The sequence below is a fragment of the Lactuca virosa genome, chromosome 8 (genome assembly GCF_052849685.1).
Source record: "Lactuca virosa cultivar CGN04683 chromosome 8, Lactuca_virosa_CGN04683_v6, whole genome shotgun sequence".
Lineage (NCBI taxonomy): Eukaryota > Viridiplantae > Streptophyta > Magnoliopsida > Asterales > Asteraceae > Lactuca > Lactuca virosa.
Window position 1 is genome coordinate 329,268,300 of NC_136433.1, and position 15,327 is coordinate 329,283,626.

Consider the following 15,327-nt stretch of genomic DNA (forward strand, 5'->3'; position numbering starts at 1 on the left):
GTCTTGAAAGGGATATTGAGAAGGGAGCTGAGGTTTATATTTGTCAGATGTCAGGGGACGCTTCTGAACAAGCGTGGTCATTGTTCGTGTCTGAGGACAGGGTGTTGAGAGTTCGTTGTTCAGAAGGATTGTGATTGCAGTACAGTAGATGAGTCCCTGGGGTGATGTGATCCTTCCACTCCCTGGTATATGATCTGGATTGTTTATCATGTCTGGGACGAGTGATCGATAGCCAGTTTTGGGTATGGACTTGTTTTATCGGTTCCAACTAGAGAATCAGAGGGACAATGAGCTATCGGGGTTTGTTATTCGAGGAGCGAATAACGTGGTGACATCTGGAGAGGGCGGCCTGGCTGTGTGACAGGCTACTAGAGTTCCAGATTCTTGAGAGTCAGAAGGGATAACATAGTGGCAGATGGGTCTGTCCTTTTCCTGGGAGGAGTTCCTGTTTGGATTCAGGTGTCCAGAGAGGAAGATAGTTGTGTGGTATGAGACCCTTTCGATGGTGCTGTTTGGTTATTAGATTAGATCTATATGTTGTGGAGTAGCGATTTCGAGGGCGAAATCTAATTCAAGTGGGGGAGAATTGTAACAACCGGATTACAGGGACATTATTGTGTATGTTAATCTTGAGATTTGAGGAGGGACTCGACGAGTTGAGGGACCAACTCCCCGAGTCGAGTCGAGATTTGCCGCGTGGACTTAATGAGCGGACTCGACGAGTCCAAGTATGGACTCACCGAGTAGGTACTAGGAAGAGAAAACCCTAAGTTCTGGGGTTGGAGCCTATTTAAAGGAACTTATGACCTTGGGTGCGCCTCATATATCCTGTGAGAAACCCTAAATCGCCATTGGAGCCAAGGAAGAGTTCTCGTGATGAAATCAAGTAATTTTGGTGTGGTTTTTCAAATGAAGTGAAGGGATTCAGCTTGAGGGACCAAAGGAGGTTGTTATCCTGAGACATCTAAGCAAGGATCTCCATTCATTTTGAGGTAGTATTTTTCCCCTTCCTTCTATTTTTGTGTAAAATCTTTGAATATAGGGTTTCTTTACCCTTTCTTGGATAGTATATGATGCATATGAGGTCCCATTGTGGAATAAGCTTTAGATCTGGACCTTAAGAGGTCCAGAGAGTCCCAATCTTCCAGCTTTATGCAGTCCCTTTGGGGTTATGGATCTAGGTTGCCATTTTAGGAGCTATTTCTTCATATAAGGGCATAAGGGGATTGCATGAGCTTAAAGATTGAACCTTTACGTGATTATTGGATGGAAGAAGGTCAGATCTATAAGTTAGAGAAAAAGATCTGACCTCAGAAGGTCTTTTGAGTGTTGCCATGGAGGGAACTCGCCGAGTGCATATGGGGACTCGACGAGTCGAGTCGGGTTGCCCCGCGATTCGTGACCCGTGGTAACCCGTCGAGTGAAGGGTTAACTCGACGAGCCGAGAGAGGCCATAGGAGGATTCAGAGGACACGCTTGGACTCGCCGAGTCACCCATGTGCACTCGACGAGTCTGGTCAAAAGTTTGACCGTTGACTAGAGTTGACTTCAGTTGACCTTGGGGTTTTGGTCAAGCTGATTCAAGAGAGGTCAGAGAGGGGTAGAATGGACTTCTACCCATTATTAGGGATGAGAACATGAGAGGGTTTTTATTAGAGCTGTTATCATTTTGATAGGAGGAGGCTTGGTCGGATTATCGAGCACGAGAGGGTACCCGACATCATGCGAGGTGAGTCTTCTCACTATACTTTACCTTGAGTGGTAAGTAGAGTTATGTGACAGAGTATCTTGTATGCTATGTATGTGATGTGTTGCATTGCATTATTTCTTTGTGATTTATGTTGTGTGTATTCCAGAGTTTACAGAGTTAGGACCGGAAGGTCCACAGAGCTAGGACCAGAGGGCCCACAGAGTTAGGGCCAGTAGGCCCATAGAGTTATAGCCTCGAGTGGCTAATATGTGTTATATGTGGTATTCTGGGGAACTCACTAAGCTTCGTGCTTACCGTGTTATGTGTTACGTGTTTCAGGTATCTCAAAGGATCGCGGGAAGGCACCGGCTTGATTGTACACACCAGAGAAAGAGTTATGTTTTGAGGATCCCGGATTACTAATGGAGTTGTGTTTTGTAATTTGAATAAACGAGATTTCTATACAATATGTTATGAAAAGTATACGATTTTAAAATGAAAATTTTGTTTGAAAAATTACGGTGTTACAAGTTGGTATCAGAGCCTTGGTTTGAGGGATTCGGATGCACCTTCGGGTAGATCTGGACTCAAACTGAGGATTTGAGAAAAATTTTCAAGGAAATGATTTTTCTAAAACGAGCAAGAGTTTCTAAAAGAATACGAGTTGGAGCAGTGTGTACAATCAGCTAGAGCCCGAACGGTGATTTCCCAAAATACCCTTACGTTTGTATTATGAGATAATTATGAGACATGCTATGAGATATTATGCATGCTAGAGATAGGCTAGGTATTTCATATGTTAGGACTAGAGTGGCCTGATTTATGATGCCTTAGCCTAGGAATTTCTGTTATCTGTGATGTACTGAGTAAGAGTATCCAGCAGGAATTCCCTAGAGAGGGATTTGAGTAGAGGAGTAATCTAGGAGAGATACCTAGATAAGCATTTGAGGAGTCTTCTGAGGGAGTAGTCAGATGCCCGCATGGGGTATAGTTGCTTGGGTTCGGTGGTATCCTTAGAGTATGAGGAGAGCAAGTGGGTAATGACCTAGAGTGGTTTTACATGTTGGTAGAGATTATTCGATGCCCGAATGCTGCTTGCTTCATGCTTTGTGGAACTCTTGATGATGAGAGTCAACTACTAAGTGAATATGACGATATTCAGGAGGTAGATGGCTGGCATCATAAGGAGTTCTTCAGCAGCTGATGGCGGAGAAGTGTGAGAACCTAGGAAGAGCCAAGGAAAGGGTGACCCTAGTCAGAGAACACGCATGACGGGGTTGGTGATTGAGAAGGTAGAGCAGCTACTTAGGAACTCGGGGATGGTCTGTGTGGAAAGTATGGGTAGATGTGGCACGTAGTATGGGCCCGTACTACTGAAAGCAGAGGACCCATACTCGATACAGAGAACATTCCGGAGGTTTTAAGTAGCAGATCGAGAGGTGATTCAATGGTTCGAGTACCATGATTGGTAGCAGATCGAGAGGTGATTTCATGGTTCGTGTACCATGATTTGCAGCAGATCGAGAGGTGATTTCATGGTTCGTGTACCATGATTTGCAGCAGATCGAGAGGTGATTTCATGGTTCGTGTACCATGATTTGTAGCAGATCGAGAGGTGGTGACATGGTTCGGGTACCATGATTCGTAGCAGATTAAGAAGAGATAACATGGTTCGGGTACCATGATTCATAGCAGAATGAGAGGTGGCCACATGGTTCGAGTACCATGATCCGTGGCAGTTAGTTCTACCAGTTATTCCGTGGTGATTGGTTAGACGGAGATCAGAGGTGAAAGAGTATGGGGCTAGAGGGCCATGATGAACGAGTTTTAGTGAAGCATCCCTTAAAAGGGAAATCGAGTTAGCTCTGAGGGATTGTTGGTGAGATGCCAACTGGAGTCACAAGACTCAAGAATGAGTAGAGATGGCGGTTATGGAGGATTACGGCATGAGTTGAGCAATCAGCCGATGGTGGAGATGTCATTTTCTGTGACCTGATCGGTGTTATTTCTGTTCCTGTGAGAAACAGGAGAGGTATTGAGATTTGCGGTTTCCAAGGTTGGGGGTGAGCCCTGTGGGGTAGCTTGGGTTACGATCTTTCATCAGAGTATTTTGGGCAGTATGTCTGCCGAGAGGTAATGTTAGAGCATGAGCAGGTTGTCAGCGGGGACTGAGATGATTAAGGACAAGGATACACCCTATTTGAGCATAGTAGGGCATGTATTAGCTGCAGCGGCAGACGATCAAGAAGAGGATATTGGAGCGGTGGCTCTTGTTGTCTATGATGAGTATCGAGTGTGGTAATGAGGACTCCACTCTTAGTACAACCCACGTGATGGAACGTTGGTTGAAGAGTCAAGGATGAGGAATATGTTAGTTCGTTATTTTCATACTGAGAGTCAGGGTTGCGACTGGACAGTTGAGATGTCCGGTAGTGGGATGGTACGAGATTCTGAATGACTAGAGGTAGTCATGATGAGAAGTTTCTGAGGATTTCATCGGAGATTCGGGGTATTTGGAATTGCTTGACCTCCATCGGGGGGTTATCGGGCATTGCGTATCACCTTCCAAGAGTAGGTGCGATGTTATTGGTAAAAACAGTTTGTGGGCTACATTGTTGGCGAACCAATTGGTGATGGTTCGAACCCTAAGTGGGGGAGAACTGGGTACTTTTGAGGAGATAAGAGATTTGTTCAAGAATGGTTAGAAAACTGGATAAAGAGGCCTGCGGTGCGGATTCCTGAGATCAGGGTTATTGGTGGTCAAGGAGAGGTACAGAGTGAGATAGTGCATGTGGTACGTGTTTGAGAAAGGATGAGTGTCTCCACGGCAAGTGGTCGTTGGTCGGAGACCTTGTGATGGTTAGGAATCCTTCAAGGTTAAAATGGTGAATTCGAGGTGGTTGGCTTGTGAGGTTAGTTCGGCGGTTGAGAATTTCTGGTTCAGAGTATGGGCTATTATATGCAGTATGGGAAGGGAAGAGGTTGATTGGGAAACCAACTTCAGGGTCGTTATGAGTATTCTTGCATTAGTTTTAAGCATTAGAGGAGGAAGTTTCGGATTGTCATCTTCGTGTTCTGAGTCGTTGGCAATTTCTCCGTATTTTAATTTGGGAAATGGAGTATTCCGGGGTTACAAGTGGCACGAGAGAAAACCGGTTGCGAGATTTCGAGGAAGCAATGCGGTATCTGAGTATGATGCCATGAGTATGAGATCGACGGTAGAGTCAAGACACTGCGAGGCGTTGTGATGGTATTCCGGGGTATCCGAGTTTAATGTCCTAAATCTCAGATTATTTTGAGTTTTGAGTTTGAGATGATAGTGGCGTATCAAGTGTCTATGGTTCCGGTGGGGGCCCTTCAGCTAATTGACATCAAATGGATTTATTTGAAAATCTGAATTGCAGCGAGAAAATGAGGTTTTATCACGACGATGGCCGTCCGAGGTAGTGATGCTTAGCCTGCAGGGGTGTGTGTGCACCTATCTATGCTGGGCCGCAGAGCATGAGTTAATGATCGCAGTGTGGTGTCGACCTGATGATGAGATTGTGAAGTGGTAAGAGTAAGTGCGGTATGACTGCGAGGAGCTGCAGTTTCTTTGAGTCAGTGAGAGGTTGTGGTGATGCTACGGGGAACCGTAGTACTCACTATTCAGTGAGAGGTTGTGGTGATGCTACGGGGAGCCGTAGTATTCACTATTCAGTGAGAGGATGTGGTGATGCTACGGGGAGCCGTAGTACTCACTATTTAGTGAGAGGTTGTGGTGATGCTGCAGGGAGCCGTACTACTCGCTATTCAGTGAGAGGTTGTGGTGATGCTATGGGGAGCCGTAGTACTCACTAGTCAGTGAGAGAGTGTTGTGATACTGCGGGGAGCCGTAGTACTCACTAGTCAGCGAGAGGGCGTTGTGATACTGCGGGGAGCCGTAGTACTCACTAGTCAGCGAGAGGGTGTTGTGATACTGTGGGGAGCCATAGTACCCACTAGTCAGCAAGAGAATGTTGTGATGAAGTGCTCTCTGATCACAGCTTGACGCAGAAGAGTTTTAGGCTTGGGTAGCCCTAATATTGGAGTGTGTGGAAGTCTGGGGTCGAACCAGGGGCGAGACTGGGGTCTCCATAATTGTCGGGAGTCGTTATATTCTGAAATGAGTAGTGGTTGTCGCAACCAAAGGGAAGTGGATAAGTGAGGAACGCATGGGTTGCGGGTCATGAGTCATGAGTTGAGTGGTTCGTTTGGATGAGTGGTTCCAACTCTGTGCCGGACCAGACTCTCGAGTTGAGTTCGATCCTAGTGGTGTATTGAGTAGGCAAAATGAGATTTCGGGTTCAGATATGAATTTCCTTTGGAAGGGGTATTGGTTCCATCTGGTGTCTTAGACCTGAGTGGGTCAATTCGTAGGTATGAGAAAACCGCAAAACGCATGGAATTATTGAGTAGTAGACGACAGAGGTCGCGGGTGAAACGAATTCCATATTCGCTTGGGGAAGTGCGAACTTCGTGACTTGTGTGTCACACTGGGCCGAGATAGCTAGTGTGGGAAGGAAGTCAATGAGATATGTTGATATATGCAATGGGTAACCCTTTGAGGTTCAATTGCTGGGTCGGGAGATGACCTGGTGCTCAGTCTTGAAAGGGATATTGAGAAGGGAGCTGAGGTTTATGTTTGTCAAATGTCAGGGGAGGCTTCTAAACAAGCATGGTCATTGTTCGTGTCTGAGGACAGGGTGTTGAGAGTTCGTTGTTCAGAAGGATTGTGATTGGAGTACAGTAGATGAGTCCCTGGGGTGATGTGATCCTTCCACTCCCTAGTATATGATCTGGATTGTTTATCATGTCTGGGACGAGTGATCGATAGCCAGTTTTGGGCATGGACTTGTTTTATCGGTTCCAACTAGAGAATCAGAGGGACAGTGAGCTATCGGGGTTTGTTATTCGAGGAGCGAATAACGTGGTGACATCTGGAGAGGGCGGGGTGGCTGTGTGACAGGCTACTAGAGTTCCAGATTCTTGAGAGTCAGAAGGGGTAGCATTGTGGCAGATGGGTCTGTCCTGGGAGGAGTTCCTGTTTGGATTCAGGTGTCCAGAGAGGAAGATAGTTGTGTGGTATGAGACCCTTTCGATGGTGCTGTTTGGTTATTAGATTAGATCTATATGTTGTGGAGGAGCGATTTCGAGGGCGAAATCTAATTCAAGTGGGGGAGAATTGTAACAACCGGATTACAGGGACATTATTGTGTATGTTAATCTTGATATTTGAGGAGGGACTCGATGAGTTGAGGGACCAACTTGCCGAGTCGAGTCGAGATTTGCCGCGTGGACTTAATGAGCGGACTCGACGTGTCCAAGGATGGACTCGCCAAGTAGGTACTGGGCAGAGAAAACCCTAAGTTCTGGGGTTGGAGCCTATTTAAAGGAACTTATGACCTTGGGTGCGCCTCATATATCCTGTGAGAAACCCTAAATCGCCATTGGAGCCAAGGAAGAGTTCTCGTGATGAAATCAAGTAATTTTGGTGTGGTTTTTCAAATGAAGTGAAGGGATTCAGCTTGAGGGACCAAAGGAGGTTGTTATCCTGAGACATCTAAGCAAGGATCTCCATTCATTTTGAGGTAGTATTTTGCCCCTACCCTTTCTTGGATAGTATATGATGCATATGAGGTCCCATTGTGGAATAAGCTTTAGATCTGGACCTTAAGAGGTCCAGAGAGTCCCAATCTTCCAGCTTTATGCAGTCCCTTTGGGGTTATGGATCTAGGTTGCCATTTTAGGAGCTATTTCTTCATATAAGGGCATAAGGGGATTGCATGAGCTTAAAGATTGAACCTTTATGTGATTATTGGATAGAAGAAGGTCAGATCTATAAGTTAGAGAAACAGATCTGACCTCAGAAGGTCTTTTGAGTGTTGCCATGGAGGGAACTCGCCGAGTCCATATGGGGACTCGACGAGTCGAGTCGGGTTGCCCCGCGATTCGTGACCCGTGGTAACCTGTCGATTGAAGGGTTAACTCGACGAGCTGAGAGAGGCCATAGGAGGATTCAGAGGACACGCTTGGACTCGCCGAGTCACCCGTGTGCACTCGACGAGTCTGGTCAAAAGTTTGACCGTTGACTAGAGTTGACTTCAGTTGACCTTGGGGTTTTGGTCAAGCTGATTCAAAAGAGGTCAGAGAGGGGTAGAATGGTCTTCTACCCATTATTAGGGATGAGAACATGAGAGGGTTTTTATTAGAGCTGTTATCATTTTGATAGGAGGATACTAGGTTGGATTATCGAGCACGAGAGGGTACCCGACATCATGCGAGGTGAGTCTTCTCACTATACTTTACCTTGAGTGGTAAGTAGAGTTATGTGACAGAGTATCTTGTATGTTGTGTATGTGATGTGTTGCATTGCATTATTTCTTTGTGATTTATGCTGTGTGTATTCCAGAGTTTACAGAGTTAGGACCGGAAGGTCCACAGAGCTAGGACCAGAGGGCCCACAGAGTTAAGGCCAGTAGGCTTACAGAGTTATAGCCTCGAGTGGCTAATATGTGTTATATGTGGTATTCTGGGGAACCCACTAAGCTTCGTGCTTGCCGTGTTATGTGTTACGTGTTTCAGGTATCTCAAAGGATCGCGGGAAGGCACCGACTTGATTGTACACACCAGAGAAAGAGTTATGTTTTGAGGATCCTGGATTACTAATGGAGTTGTGTTTTATAATTTGAATAAACGAGATTTCTATACAATATGTTATGAAAAGTATACAATTCTAAATTAAAATTTTGTTTGAAAAATTACGGTGTTACAAACTCCTGGGCCAACCGTTCCCTCTCCACCGGGGGAACGTACTCATCTCTGACCATCGTAGTGAACCTCTCCCATGTCACGGCAGTGTGCTCTGCAGGAGTAAAATGAGCTGTCACAAACTTCCACCAATCCTTCGCTCCCAAGCGAAGCTGGTTCAGTGCGAACCGTACCCTCAAGTGCTCTGGACAAGAACAAGTGTAGAAACACCCCTCAATATCAGAAATCCATCTCATAGCAGTAATCGGAGCCTGCGTCCCATCAAACTCTGGTGTCTTCGTGTTGCTGAACTCCCGGAACAACAACGAGTCACCTCCCTGGGGCCTAGCAGCAACGACAGTTGCGGTGGCAGCAGCAGCAGCAGCCTGAGTGACAGCAGCGTATCGCTCATCAAACGTCTCAATCAGGGTGGTCTTGATAGACCCAAACATCACGGGAATCTCTGCTCGGATGGCTGCGGCTACCTCCTCATGAATTATCCTCCGAATCTCATTGTCACTGGTACCACTGCCCCGTGGGTTGTGGCGCGTACCCACCATGATGTCTCTGAAATACAACACAAAACAATCAGAGACTCGCTCGAGTATACTCACACTCGATCACTCCCCCTACTTGTTCCCTGGCATCCCAAGGATTCTTACTTGGACTGCTCACCGACCCGGTGCTTCTAGTAGTACGGGCCCAATACTACCTTCCACACCGCATCGATAATCACCCCAAGTCCTCCTCCTGGGATTCCAGATAGCAAGTACTCTATATCTCGCCGAACCCAGGCTACTCTCATAAGCTCATTCCCGCTACATACTCGTTTTAAAACAAATCACAGGTAGCAGAAACTCCTGTTGGATTAATGTCTAAGTCCATAACTATAATTGGTAAGACTTGACCCGACCCGGCATGGTCCATTTGGATTGCATGACATCATGCATTTGGATAGACTATAAAGAGAGAAATAACACTTAAGGTTGGTTAATATATTATAATTTCTAATATATTAATAAGGTTATTTAATTAGTATTGATCAAGAATTAATTTGGAATTAATTAAGTGATCAAAAGGAGCCTAATTAAATATATGGGTTGATTGTGTAAATCATTCATTCTTATATATGTGGGCTTGTGATCCAAGATTCCTTATGTTGGACTAAGTCCATGGGGTGACCCATGGATACTCCATGGAGGTTAAAATCCATGGAGCATAAGGAATGGGTAAAGTTATGAGTTACATGGTGTAACCCTAATAGCCACCATATAAAAGAATCCCATGGCTCAAGAAATCGTGCACTAATGTGTGAGTGTGAGGGCTAGACGATTTCAAGGAGTGTTCAAGTTTCTCTCAAGTTATTCCAAGTGTATTTGGTGTTGTGTGAACCATTTGAGGTGTCACACGTGGGGCACTAGGCACTCAAGCTTCATGAAGACATTCTACATCAAAGAGGTATGTATTCTATCTTGTTATATTTATCATTTTGTATGCTAGATTAGGATAATACCTTGGATGTTCATAATTGTATGTATAATAGAGAAAACATAGATCCAAGGTATTTAGGGTTGCATGTACACTTAGGAGTGTTAGAATGCTCATAACCCAACAGTGGTATCAGAGCCAGGTTTGTTTTCTTGTTATACTTGCAAAAGTAGCTGAAAAATCGAGTTGGATGCATATATTCGATTATTTTGGCTGGAATTGGACTAGGAACATTACCCTAAGATGTTTTTGGACTTATAAACTTGTTTTTGATGTGGTAATGTTCATGCTAATCCAATTTCTAAGATAATTGTCATAATTTCAAGATTTGTATTAGTTTGTATGTTCATGCTAATTTCTTGAAGATTGATGATTTGAATTATCTTGTTCTTATGAGGTTCTTAGATTAATAGAAACGTTGTGTGAAATAGTTGTTTTCAATCCATTTTAATCTAAGAGTTGATTCCAAAGTGTGTTTTTGTAACTTGTCCTCAAGTTATATGAAAAGTCACATTTAAGAATCATAAAACTCATAAAAGTTGGCAAAGGTTACAAAATGAAGAGTCTAGTTCTAATTAAATGGTTTTATGACTCCATAACTTGTCCTCAAGTTATGGAGGTTCAAGAGTCTCTTCATTAAATTAAAAAAAAAGTGTAACCTTAATTAGTTCCATAAGTTACAATAAAAAAAAGTTATTTTTTTATTAATTAGTTTAAAGTCTTCCATAACTTGTCCTCAAGTTATGGAACTTGAAGAGTTTTTTTTTAATTAAAACTACTTTAAACTCATAAGTTATGGAATTAATTAGTTTTGAATAGTTTCAAAACTTGCCCTCAAGTTTTGGAATTTGAAAAGTTTTCACTTATGAATACTTTAATTCCAAGTTAGCCCTTAGAATTTTAAAAGTTAAAATTCAACCCTTATACTTTATAATATTATAAGTTAATAATATTTATATATATGTATAAGAGTAAAGTCAGTCTTACCGTTAGTAGGCCTCATTCACGAAGCCGATCTATAAGGGGGGTATAAGGTTACTGCCTATAAAATGGCAGTTTAATGGGTGTCCACTCTCACCCACCGCTTCCTTGACTGGTGGAGGGTCGTTAGCCGAACGGGTAGGACAAGGACTATAATTCTCCTTTCATTAAAAGTATTAATGATAAATACTAAGTAACTAAACTCTTATTAATACCCAATCTTAGTTACTTAGGAAATTGTGAATTTGGTGCTAACCCATGAAATTACACTTTGCACTTTGCGTAAGTCGTTAGTGGAGCGTGTGTGGTTAACCGGCACACTAACCTGGACTTAACAAGGTAGGCAAAGGGTAACTTAATGTTTATCATAGTATCGTTGGAGCGTGTGTGGTTAACCGGCACATCGATTGAGGGGTAAATATTAAGGGTACCAAGTATATTTGCATGGTTACTTCACACCTTGTTTTGTGATCCTCGGCATCCCAGTCACAACACCTGAAGGGCACACTCGAGATTGAAACATGCCATTGAAAAGTTCAATGAATCTAAAAAGAATCTAGGAGTTTCAAAACCAATGAAAACCTAATAATACATTTCGTTTATCTTGGTGGAAATTGGTGAATCGTCATTCACCTACCTTCAAATATTTTATAGCTTGGATTACGACATCCCTCTTCCAAGTTATAAAATAGTTTGTTGGGTCCTAGCCTTAATATATCATATTGGGTGTTATATTAAGGACTTAAATCAACTTTACGTGAATTTCTCCCATTGTTGATGTCTGGTTTAGACAACAATGATCTTCCCAAACCAAGCTTTCCTAATGAATATGACTTCCCGAGTTTGGCTCATGGAAGTCATACTTCTCTTCCTCCACCTCCTCCAATTATTCTCCCTAACCCACAAGTTCAAGGTCACTCAAGCCCTAATGGCAAGCAAGGTCTATGTTTGATCACATCTTAGAGATGAAGTCACATATTGACAAGCCGGGAGAGTTGGGTGTCAAAGTCTTGAGAAAGTTGGATGTTCAATCACTTTCTAAGTCACATAGTGAGTTCCTTTGGGACTACTATGAAACAGACTATGACATGAACCTTAATGATCATATCTATTTGCTTGGTGCTGCTGAATCAGCAATGATTTGGAACGATAGTAAAGCAAATTTGATTAGAAGATCAATTTCCCAAAAACTTTATGGACAGTGACAATGGTGACACTGGAAATCCAGAAAAAGCATTCTCTTCCCAATGGAAAGGGATTGGCCATAGTCAACCCGGTTGACCAAATGGTAAAGAGAAAGGCTAAGTCTGAGATAGTCCCATTACCAAAGGGTCCATATGTTTATTTTGCCGAAGGAAGGGGCGTTGATTGCAAAGCTGCCAAATTTACCTAAGGATGTTAAAGTCAATAAGTTTGGCTCTACTTCAGGTAAAGTCCATTGTCTAACTCTATTAAGTACATGTTGATTCTGATCGCGAAGATGGATTTCAATCGCATGATTCGGTGATCAGAATTTTGGGCTATTACTTAAGAGTTATGATATTTATATTGCTTAGGAATAGATAACAACAAGGTTTTCATATGGATTGTAAGGATAAGTTTTTCCGCAAAGTTTTAAAATAAAAGAAAAAGGTTTTGATTTTATTTATTTTAAGTATCATTACAATGGCATTTGTGAAAAGTTGTTGCTTATAAGATTCCATTGATAGCAATATTGGAAAAATGGATTTGATTCTTTCGGTTGTGGTAGTGTCTAATATTACCAAATAAGGAAAGATTCTCATCACCCAAGGTTCAATTGGACCGAAACTTGGAATCATGCAAGTTGTATAGTATGATGAATGAGAACTTTCAGCTTGGAAAATTAAGACTAATTCCTTATGTGAATAAGGAAAGGACTAAGGGATCGAGTACACATTCTTGTGCACTGGTCAAGTCCACCACAAAAGATCAAGAAGACTATTCGTCATGATTTACTTAAGTTCAGTAAATATGATTATACTTATAAGTTTAAGTATAAGTCTGTAGCATTGGAGAAGTTTCAATGTGAGACAGAACGAATAAGAAGAATCAAAGTTTGGCAGAAAGATAAAAGTTTCTCAAATCTGAAAAGATGGGAGAGTACTTTAGTATCATGTTTATGATCATCTTAATGATTAAGATACCATATCACAATTGGTCCTCTAGAGTCATCTTAGTGCATTCTTATGACTAAGAAGAGGAGTCATGAATTGTTGAAATGGTTAAATCAAAAAGATGAGTCATACTTCGTTCCAAAACAATTCTTAGAGTCATACTCCAAGATTGTAACTTGAGTGACATATCTTAAAGAGGGTTTGTTAACACTAGTCAAATGTAAGAGTAAAAGGTTATCTACTCTTGTACATTTGAAATTGGTAAGTTGTGATGTTTTGGATAAAACAGAGACCAACTTAGGCCAATTGTGTAAAGTGTTAGTCTTGATAAAGAATCCGCACTATCTCTTGAATATTTGACAAGGGAGTCTTATATGTCAAGAGGACAGTGGGAGTCTTAAAGCTCTTGAAAGTTTCAAGACTTAATCAAGAATAAAAACCTAAAGTCCTTCACTAGCACACGACTTGAGGTTTATAACCTATCGTGTTGAAATTTTTGTGCCTATTCAAGTTGGCTTTGCATAGGAGTTCTGAGAGTTCTCAATTGGTTGCACAACTACTTGGAAGCAATGGCAGGCACCTGAGCTGCCAAATGGCAAGAATTTAAGATTGCACAAGTTTAATCAATATGAGTTTGGATTTGTCACTAACCTTGTCTTGTGATTATGGTTTTGACAAATCCACATGGATAAGAACACATACACTATTAAATCTAAGTGTCATAAGGTTTCTCTCCGATTCATGAAAATGATGGTGAGGAAACACTTTCACTAAGTAGATTTTAGCTAGATAGCAATTGTGATATTTGCATTCTCAAAGTCGTTAATGGAGTGTGTGTGGTTTACCAGCACACTAACATGGACTTGTGAGAAGTGGAAAAGGTCTAAACAATTGAGACTATGATTACGGCATCCCTTTTCATAGTTCTAAAATTGTTTAGACACACATGTGAGCTATCAAAGAGAGGTGTATGATTTTGATAAAGTTTTATCAAAACAATCTAGTATCAGAAATCTGAACTTTGGTAAGAAAGTCAGCTGATTTCTGAGTACATGTCAAAGCTAGTGGAAGCATAAGTGTTATGCTAATAATCATCATGTTAGTGGGAGCATGATAATTATGATAAGTATTGCAAGTTAGCAATGTTAATTATAGAAAACAAAAGTTTCAATTCGTGAGGTTGCAGGGGTTGAAAAAGTTGTTTTGCTATAATTAAGGGAGAGGAAATTATACTTCATTTCAATTCTAAAAGCTTAGATTGAGATTTTAATCGTATTTAATCAAGGATATATATATGAATTTCATGTTGGAATGGCTCAACATAAGGAAATTCTATATATGGGTCCATTATTTGCGTTCTAAAATTCGATTATGATTACGACATCCCTTTTCATAATCTAAATTTTGAGAACTTGGCAAATTGAAATGGAAATATTATAGCAAAAGACTGGTTTAGTCTTTATGTGAGACATCATGAATCGTGTCCCATATGCTTCAGATATAGGATCGATTACATGTGCTATATTCATCCTTTCTAAAATTTTCCAAATGCCTGGGGCATTATGAAGGGAAAAGGTCTAGAATTGGATATGACTAAAATGATTAAGCAATTGTCGAGGACAATCTAAGGTTTACCAAATATTGGTTGCTCAAGGACAGTTGGAAGTATAATGTTAATTCTGGAAGGACCATATTTACATAATCTGTAAGGAGGCAACTCTTGTTCAGAAGTGATAGTCAAAATGGAATATGGAAATGTTTCAAAGTTAGAAATTATTCAATCTGTGTAAGATTAGGAAACTTAATGAAAGAAGGATGTTTCCAAGGAGCTGATCTCCTTTGGAATGCTCTGTAATGATTGTTGTCAAGTCTTTCTGACTTCATGCATAATCATTAAGAGGATTAATGCATATAAGTTTAGAATCTAACAGATTTCGGTAAATGGCATGAATTTGGAATTCTTGCATTTGCAGTAAGGATTTGGGACTGTGAAAAGAGGATCATTGGAGTGATGTTCAATTGATCTATTTTACAAAGTAAAGATCATAGACAAACATAGTATGCATACTTGGTGTATGGCATGACTAGTGTTTAGAAAACATAGTGTACATGCTTGGAGCATGGGACAACTATTGTTTTAAATTCAAGTATAAAGTTAATAAAACCAAAACAATGAATAATGAGTAATCAGTATGGTGATAAATAAAAGTGTTTATTTATATTCATAGGGTTTGATACCATATTTGATTCATTTATTCTTGTGTT